Here is a 9,964-nt window from a genome sequence, read left to right as displayed (position 1 = left end):
TCTCACTGTTGCTCCGTGACCTGCATACAGATTTCTCAAGAGGCAGGTTAGGTGGTCTGGTATGCCCATCTCTTTCAGAACTTTCCACAGTTTCTTGTGGTCCACATAGTCAAAGGCTTTGGCATAGTCAATAAAGCAGAAATAGATGTTTTTCTGGAACTCTCTTGCTTTTTCCATGATCCAGCGGATGTTGGGAAATTGATCTCTGGTTCCTCTGCCTTTTCTAAAACCAGCTTGAACATCAGGGAGTTCGCGGTTCATGTATTGCTGAAGCCTGGCTTGGAGAATTTTGAGCATTCCTTTACTAGTATGTGAGATGAGTGCAATTGTGCGGTAGTTTGAGCATTCTTTGGCATTGCCTTTCTTTGGAATTGGAATGAAAACTGACCATTTCCAGTCCTGTGGCCACTGCTGAGTTTTCCAGTGGCATATTGAGTGCAGCACTTTCACAGCATCATCTTTCAGAATTTGAAATAGCACAACTGGAATTCCATCACCTCCACTAGCTTTGTTCATAGTGATGCTTTCTAAGGCCCACTTGACTTCACATTCCAAGATGTCTGGCTCTAGATTAGTGATCACATCTTCGTGATTATCTTGGTCGTGAAGGTCTTTTTTGTACAGTTCTTCCGTGTATTCTTGCCACCTCTTCTTTACACCATACTATATAATACACAGTATATAACAGACTTAATTTCTCTCATTTTATTAGTTATAGGGGAAAATTAGAAAAGTTGGATTGAGGGATTTCCTGGTAGTTCAGTGGTTAAGACTCCATCTTCTGATACAGAGGGTGCAGGTTCTGTCCCTCTGGGGAACTAAGATCCCATATGCCTCATGGCTCAGCCAAAAGAAAAAAGAAGCTGGATTGAAATTGTGAAGGGTCTTGAATTTTAGATTTTACTCTGGGAACAGGAGACAGCCAGTACTTTTCTTACTCTCTAATAAAAGAATATCCTCTAATATTCTCTGTCCCTCCCTCTCTGCCCCCAGGAGAAAAAGTGTGAGAACTGTACTGATGAAGTTGGGAAAAGACCGTCCGTGAATTTTCAAACCTTCCCATTAGAACACCTTATTGGTGTGAAGTGAAGTCACTCAGTCATGTCCGCCTCTTTGAGACCCCATGGACTGTAGCCTATCAGGCTCCTCCATCCATGGGATTTTCCAGGCAAGAGTGCTGGAGTGGATTGCCATTTCCTTCTCCAGGGGACCTTCCCAACCCAGGAATCGAACCTCGGTCTCCCAGGCAGGCAGACGCTTTACTGTCTGAGCCACCAGGGAAGCTTATTGGTTAGAAGAAATCTTAATACTTTGGTAATTTTAACAATATAAACAAGATATGTACCATTATCACTGTGTATTATGAAAACATATGAAGTAACTGACAAATTCTGGTCTAAACTGGCATTGGCTCCCACTTTACTCACTAATCTAAATTAGTTAATTCCTTCATAACCAAAAGTAATTTTTGGAACCCAGACAAAGATAAGAGTAGAACAACATAATTTTTGCCATAAGCCTACTGGAACTCTACACCTAATACTTCTAAGGATCTTAGAATTAACCATTTTAGATCTAACTGCCTTAGATCTTAGTGCCATTGGGTCTTGAAGAGACGAGAATGAAGAAAACCACTTTGTTTATAAAGAGACAATGTGAGAGGGTTATTAAGACCTTTAAGGGTCTTAGAATTTAGTAGGTATTTGTACAAACTTTGCATCTACACAGCTACCTGAATTACACAGTATGCGTTGTCACTCACACCTGCCTTTGCTCTCCCTGCCCTCTCTGCCTAAAACACACACTCCACAGACAGACTTCAAGGTCCACCTAAAGGGCATCTTAGCCCTAGGCCGAATTCACTACTCTGCGTTAGTATTCCACACAGTATGACAACATGGATGGTAAGGTAATAAATGCCCTGGTATACTTCTATCTCGGGTATGTATGCTTAACAAGGAAATGGGAAAGGGTGGGTCAGGGAATGAAATCTCTTATTAACCCTCTCAAGTGTTCTTGACTGGAGAATCCCAGGGACGGGGGTGCCTGGTGGGCTTCCATCTCTGGAGTCGCACAGAGTCGGACACGACTGAAGCGACTTAGCAGCAGCAGCAGCAACAGCAGCAGCAATAACGTCTTTATAAAAATTTTTTTTCTTCATTCTTTTCAAGACCTAAATGGCACTAAGATACATAAAAGGCAGATCTAAAGTGATTTATCTAGAAATCTGGTGTATTATTCAGAACCAAAACTGAACTTGATTACAAAATGGCCTATAACATCAGTTAATCAAAACTCATGCAGTCAGAATGGCAATTTTGAAGACGTATAAACAGATTTGTTGTTTAGTCTCTAGGTTGTGTCCTACTCTTTGTGACCCCATGGACTGTAGCCCTGCCAGGCTCTCTGTCCAGGCAAGAATACTGGAGTGGATTTCCATTTCCTCGTCTAGGGGATTGTTCCAACCCAGAGACTGAACCATCCTCTCCTGCACTGCAGGCAGATTCTTTGGGACTGAACCACTGGGAAGCCAGTATAAGTAGATAATCACTGTCTAAAATGAAACTTGTCCTATTCCTCTACAACCTGTTTCTTGTGGTGTGATCTCAGTTTCCTTCCTGGCATGATCATCTTCCCTCTCAAATTTCAATTGTACTCGTCTTTGATTCCTCTTCCTCAGTTCACTTCAGTCACCGTCATGTCCGAATCGCTGCGACCAGGTCACCAGGCCTCCCTGTCCATCGCCAAGTGCTGGAGTATATTGAAATTGATGTCCATAAAGTCAATGCCATCTAACCATCTCATCCTCTGTCATCCCCTTCTCCCACCTGCAATCTTTCCCAGCATCAGGGTCTTTTAAAATGAGTCAGCTCTTCACATCAGATGGCCAAAGTATTGAAATTTCAGTTTCACCATCAGTCCTACCAATGAATATTCAGGACTGATTTCCTTTAGGATGGACTGGTTGGATCTCCTTGCAGTCCAAGGGACTCTCAAGAGTCTCCTCCAACACCACAGTTCAGAAGCATCAATTCTTCGGCAATCAGCTTTCTTTATAGTCCAGCTCTCACAACCATACATGACTACTGGAGAAACCATAGCTTTGACTTGATGGACCTTGGTTGGCAAAGTAATGTCTCTGCTTTTTAATATGCTGTCTAGGTTGGTCATAACTTTTCTTCCAAGGAGCGTCTTTTAATTTCTTGGCAAGTCTGTCAACTGTTTCCACTATTTCCCCATCTATTTGCCATAATGTGATGGGACCAGATGCCATGATCTTAGTTTTCTGAATGTTGAGTTTTAAGCCAACTTTTTCACTCCTCTTTCACTTTCATCAAGAGGCTCTATAGTTCTTCTTTGCTTTCTGCCATAAGGGTGGTGTCATCTGCATATCTGAGGTTATTGATATTTCTCCCGGTAATCTTGATTCCAGCTTGTGCTTCTTCCAGCCCAGCATTTCTCATGATGTACTCTGCATATAAGTTAAATAAACAGGGTGACAATATACAGCCTTGACATACTCCTTTCCCTATTTGGAACCAGTCTGTTGTTCCAGGTCTAACTGTTGCTTCCTGACATGCATACAGGTTTCTCAGGAGGAAGGTCAGGTGGTCTGGTACTCCCATCTCTTTCAGAATTTGCCAGAATTTGTTGTGATCCAGAAAGTCAAAGCCTTTGTCATAGTCAATAAAGCAGAAATAGATGTTTTTCTGGAACTCTCGCTTTTTCGAGGATCCAATGGACGTTGACAATTTGATCTCTGGTTCCTTTGCCTCTTCTAAATCCAGCTAGAACATCTGAAAGTTCACGCTTCACATATTGTTGAAGCCTGGCTTGGAGAATTTTGAGCATGACTTTACTAGCGTGTGAGATGAGTGCAACTGTGCGGTAGTTTGAACATTCTTTGGCATTGCCTTTCTTTGAGATTGGAATGAAAACTGACCTTTCCCAGTGCTGTGGCCACTGCTGAGTTTTCCAAATTTGCTGGCATATTGAGTGCAGCACTTTCACAGCATCATCTTTCAGGATTTGAAATAGCTCAACTGGAATTCCATCACCTCCACTAGCTTTGTCCATAGTGATGCTTCCTAAGGCCCACTTGACTTCTCATTCCAGGATGTCTGGCTGTAGATTGGTGATCACGCCATCGTGATTATCTAGGTCATGTAGATCTTTTTTGTATAGTTCCTCTGTGTAATGTTGCCACCTCTTCTTAATATCTTCTGCTTTGGTTAGGTCCATACCATTTCTGTCCTTTTTCGAGCCCATCTTTACATGAAATGTTCTCTTGGTATCTCTAACTTTCTTGAAGGGATCTCTAGACTTTCCCATTCTATTGTTTTCCTCTATTTCTTTGCACTCATTGCTGAGGAAGGCTTTCTTATCTCTCCTTGCTATTTGGAAATCTGCATTCAAATGGGTATATCTTTCCTTTTCTCCTTTGCCTTTTTACCTTCTCTTCTATTCACAGCTATTTGTAAGGCCTCCTCAGACAACCATTTTACCTCTTTGCATTTCTTTTCTGTGGGGATGGTATTGATCTCTGCCTCATGTACAAGGCCAGGAACCTCTATCCATAGTTCTTCAGGAACTCTGTCTATCAGATCTTATCCCTTGAATCTATTTGTCACTTCCACTGTATAATTGTAAGGGATTTGATTTAGGTCATAACTGAATGGTCTAGTGGTTTTCCCCATTTTGTTCAATTGAAGTCTGAATTTGGCAATAAGGAGTTCATGATCTGAGCCACAGTCAGCTCCTGGTCTTGTTTTTGCTGACTGCATAGAACTTTTCCATCTTTGGCTGCAAATAATATAATCTATTTGATTTTGGTGTTGCCCATCTGGTGATGTCCATGTGTAGAGTCTTTGTTGGAAGAGGGTGTTTGCTATGACCAGTGCGTTCTCTTGCCAAAACTCGATCACCCTTTGCCCTGCCTCATTCTGTACTCCAAGGCCAAATTTGCCTGTTATCCCAGATATTTCTTGACTCCCTACTTTTGCATTCCAGACCCCTCTAATGAAAAGGACACCTTTTTTGGGTTTTAGTTCTAGAATGTCTTGTAGGTCTTCATAGAACCATTCAAGTTCAGCTTCTTCAGCATTACTCATCAGGGCATAGACTTGGATTACCATGATAGTGCGTGGTTTGCCTTGGAAATGAACACAGATCATTCTGTCATTTTTGAGATTGCGTCCAAGTACTGCATTTTGGACTCTTTCGTTGACTATGATGGCTACTCCATTTCTTCTAAGAGATTCTTGCCTACAGTAGTAGATATAATGGTCATCTGAGTTAAATTCACCCATTCCAGTCGATTTTAGTTCACTGATTCCTAAAATATCGATGTTCACTCTTGCCATCTCCTGTTTGACCACTTCCAATTTGCCTTGATTCATGGACCTAACATCCAGGTTCCTATGCAATATTGCTCTTTACAGCATTGGACTTTACTTCCGTCACCAGTCACATCCACAACTGGTTGTTGTTTTTGCTTTGGCTCCATCTCTTCATTCTTTCTGGAGTTATTTCTCCACTGATCTCCAGTAGTATTTTGGGCATGTACTGACCTGGGGAGCTCATCTTTCAGTGTCCTATCTTTTTGCCTTTTCATACTGTTCATGGGGTTCTCAAGGTAAGAATATTGAAGTGGACCACGTTTTGTCAGAACTTTCCACCATGATCCGTCCGTCTTGGGTGGCCCTACAAGGCATGGCTCATAGTTTCATTGAGTTAGACAAGGCTGTGGTCCATGATATCAGATTGGATAGTTTCCTATGATTGTGATTTTCAGTCTGTCTGCCCTCTGATGGAGAAGGGTAAGAGGCTTATGGAAGCTTCCTGATGGGAGAGACTGACTGAGGAGGAAATTGGGTCTTGCTCTGATGGGCGGGGCCATGTACAGTTCAGTTCAGTTCAGTCGCTCATTCTTGTCCAACTCTTTGCGACCCCATGAATCACAGCACGCTAGGCCTCCCTATACATCACCAACGCCTGGAGTTCACCCAAACTTATGTCCATCGAGTCGGTGATGCCATCCAGCCATCTCATCCTCTGTGGTTCCCTTCTCCTCCTGCCCCCAATCCCTGCCGGCATCAGAGTCTTTTCCAATGGGTCAACTCTTCTCAAGAGGTGGCCAAAGTACCGGAGTTTAAGCTTTAGCATCATTCCTTCCAAAGAACACCCAGGACTGATCTCCTTTAGGATGGACTGGTTGGATCTCCTTGCAGTTCAAGGGACTCTCAAGAGTCTTCTCCAACACCGCAGTTCAAAAGCATCAATTCTTCAGCGCTCAGTTTTCTTTACAGTCCATCTCTCACATCCATACATGACCACAGGAAAAACCATAGCCTTGACTAGACGCACCTTTGTTGGCAAAGTAATATCTCTGCTTTTGAATATGTTATCTAGCTTGGTCATAACTTTTCTTCCAAGGAGTAAGCATCTTTTAATTTCATGGCTGCAGTCACCATCTGCATTGATTTTGGAGCCCAGAAAAACAAAGACTGACAGTTTCCACTGTTTCCCCATCTATTTCCCATGAAGTGATGGGACCAGGTGCCATGATCTTAGTTTTCTGAACGTTGAGCTCTTAGCCAACTTTTTCACTCTCTTTTTTCACTTTCACCAAGAAGCTTTTTAGTTCCTCTTCACTTTCTGCCATAAGGGTGGTGTCATCTGCATATCTGAGGTTATTGATATTTCTCCCGGTAATCTTGATTCCAGCTTGTGCTTCTTCCAGCCCTGAGTTTCTCATGATGTACTCTGCATATAAGTTAAATAAGCAGGGTGACAATATACAGCCTTGACGTACCCTTTTTCTATTTGGAGTCAGTCTGTTGTTCCATGTCCAGTTCTCACTGTTGCTTCCTGACCTGCATACAGATTTCTCAAGAGGCAGGTTAGGTGGTCTGGTATGCCCATCTCTTTCAGAATTTTCCACAGTTTATTGTGATCCACACAGTCAAAGGCTTTCGCATAGTCAAGAAAGCAGAAATAGATGTTTTTCTGGAACTCTCTTGTTTTTTCGACGATCCAGCGGATGTTGACAATTTGATCTCTAGTTCGTCTGCCTTTTCTGAAACCAGCTTGAACATCTGGAAGTTCACACTTCGCATATTGCTGAAGCCTGGCTTGGAGAATTTTGAGCATGACTTTACTAGTGTGTGAGATGAGTGCAATTGTGCGGTAGTTTGAGCATTCTTTGGCATTGCCTTTCATTGGGATTGGAATGAAAACTGACCTTTCCCAGTCCTGTGGCCACTGCTGAGTTTTCCAAATTTGCTGGCATATGGAGTGTAGCACTTTCAGAGCATCATCTTTCAGGATTTGAAATAGCTCAACTGGAATTCCATCACCTCCACTAGCTTTGTTCGTAGTGATGCTCTCTAAGGCCCACTTGACTTCACATTCCAGGTCGTAGTGATGCTTTCTAAGGCCCACTTGACTTCACATTCCAGGATTTCTGGCTCTAGGTGAGTGATCACACCATCGTAATTATCTTGGTCGTGAAGATGTTTCTTGTACAGTTCTTCTGTGTATTCTTGCCACCTCTTCTTAATATCTTCTGCGTCTCTTAGGTCCATACCATTTCTGTCGTTTTTCGAGCCCATCTTTGCATGAAATGTTCCCTTGGTATCTCTAATTTTCTTTAAGAGATCTCTAATCTTTCCCATTCTGTGGTTTTCCTCTATTTCTTTGCATTGATCACTGAGGAAGGCTTTCTTATCTCTTCTTGCTATTCTTTGGAACTCTGCATTCAGATGCTTATATGGCCATGTACAGTAAATCTTTAATCCAGTTTTCTGTTGATGGGTGGGATTGTGTTCCCTCCCTGTTATTTACCTGGGGCCAAACTATGGTGGTTTTGACTATGCCAAAGCCTTTGACTCTGTGGATCACAATAAACTGTGGAAAATTCTGAAAGAGATGGGAATACCAGACTACCTGACTTGCCTCTTGAGAAACCTATATGCAGGTCAGGAAGCAACAGTTAGAACTGGACATGGAACAACACACTGGTTCCAAATAGGAAAAGGAGTACGTCAAGGCTGTATATTGTCACCCTGCTTATTTAACTTATGCAGGGTACATCATGAGAAACTCTGGGCTGGAAGAAGCACAAGCTGGAATCAAGATTGCCGAGAGAAATATCAATAACCTCAGATATGCAGATGACACCACCCTTATGGCAGAAAGTGAAGAGGAACTAAAGAGCCTCTTGATGAAAGTGAAAGAGGAGAGTGAAAAAGTTGGCTTAAAGCTCATCATTCAGAAAATGAAGATCATGGCATCTGGTCCCATCACTTCATGGGAAATAGATGGGGAAACAGTGGAAACAGTGTCAGACTTTATTTTTTGGAGGTCCATAATCACTGCAGATGGTGACTACAGCCATGAAATTAAAAGACACTTACTCCTTGGAAGAAAAGTTATGACCAAGCTAGATAGCATATTCAAAAGCAGAGATATTACTTTGCCAACAAAGGTCCATCTAGTCAAGGCTATGGTTTTTCTAGTGGTCATGTATGGATGCGAGAGTTGGACTGTGAAGAAAGCTGAGCACCGAAGAATTGATGCTTTTGAACTGCGGTGTTGGAGAAGACTCTTGAGAGTCCCTTGAACTGCAAGGAGATCCAACCAGTCCATCCTAAAGGAGATCATTCCTGGGTGTTCTTTGGAAGGACTGATGCTGAGCTGAAACTCCGGTACTTTGGCTACCTCATGTGAAGAGTTGACTCACTGGAAAGACCCTGATGCTGGGAGGGATTGGGGCAGGAGGAGAACGGGACGACAGAGGATGAGATGGCTGAATGGCATCATCAACACGATGGACATGAGGTTGAGTGAACTCCAGGAGTTGGTGATGGCCAGGGAGGCCTGGCGTGCTGCGATTCATGGGGTCGCAGAGTCGGACACGACTGAGTGACTGAACTGAACTGAACTAAAACTATGGTGGAGGTAATGAAGATAAAGGTGACCTCCCTGAAAAGGTCCCATGCGTGTACTGCTATACTCAGTGCCCTGCATCAGGCCACTGCCGACCCACGCCTCCGCCGGAGATTCCTAGACACTCACGGGCAAGTCTGGGTCAGTCTTTTCTGGAGTCACTGCTCCTTTCTCCTGGGTCCTGGAGCGCACGAGGCTCTGTTTGTGCCCACCAAGAGTTTGTTTCCCAGACTGTGTAAGTTCTGGCGGCTCTATGGTGGGGTTAATGGCGACCTCCTCCAAGAGGGCTTATGTTATACCCACGTCTGCTGCACCCAGAGCCCCTGCACCTGCGGCAGTCCACCGCTGACCCGTACCCCCACAGGAGACGCTCACAGTTCTGTCTCTGTCTCTGTGGGGTCTCTGGGTCCTGGTGCATACAAAGTAGTTTGAGCCCTCTGAGTGTCTTTGGAGGGCACGGGGTTTGATTCTGAATACAGTTTTGCCCCTCCTACCATCTTGCTGGTGCTTCTTCTTTGTTCTTGGACATGGGGTATCTCCTCAGAGCCGCTCCAGCACCGCACTGCCGCTGCTGCAGCACCTACCATCTTGCTGGGGCTTCTCTGCTCCTCTTCCTCATAGACAGTTATTGCTCACACCTAGTCTCTTACTAAACACCCTCATCTTCACAGATTTCATTCCAATCTTGTCCAAAATTACATCTCCTGGACTACTTGCATAGCCCCCTGCATCCTCTCTAATTCAGATCACACATACATAACCACCAGGTTCATCTTCCTAAAACACAAGGTTCTGATCTTGTCATACCCTACAGTGCACAGCACAGCCTCCACAACAAAGAATTGTCATCTGTCTAAAATGTCAGTAGTGCTGAGGTTGACAAACCTTGTCCTGTACTCTTACCCTGGGATACAGAAGTCACTCCTCTATTGTATAATATAGTCACTCTATTCTATAAAAATTCCACTGTAACTAGATGTGTTTGACTCATCCGGTGTTCACAACTATATTATGT

This window comes from Budorcas taxicolor, chromosome 9 (assembly GCF_023091745.1).
Source record: "Budorcas taxicolor isolate Tak-1 chromosome 9, Takin1.1, whole genome shotgun sequence".
Classification (NCBI taxonomy): Eukaryota; Metazoa; Chordata; class Mammalia; order Artiodactyla; family Bovidae; genus Budorcas; species Budorcas taxicolor.
The sequence above is the reverse complement of the archived record's forward strand: the minus strand, read 5'-3'. Positions refer to the sequence as shown.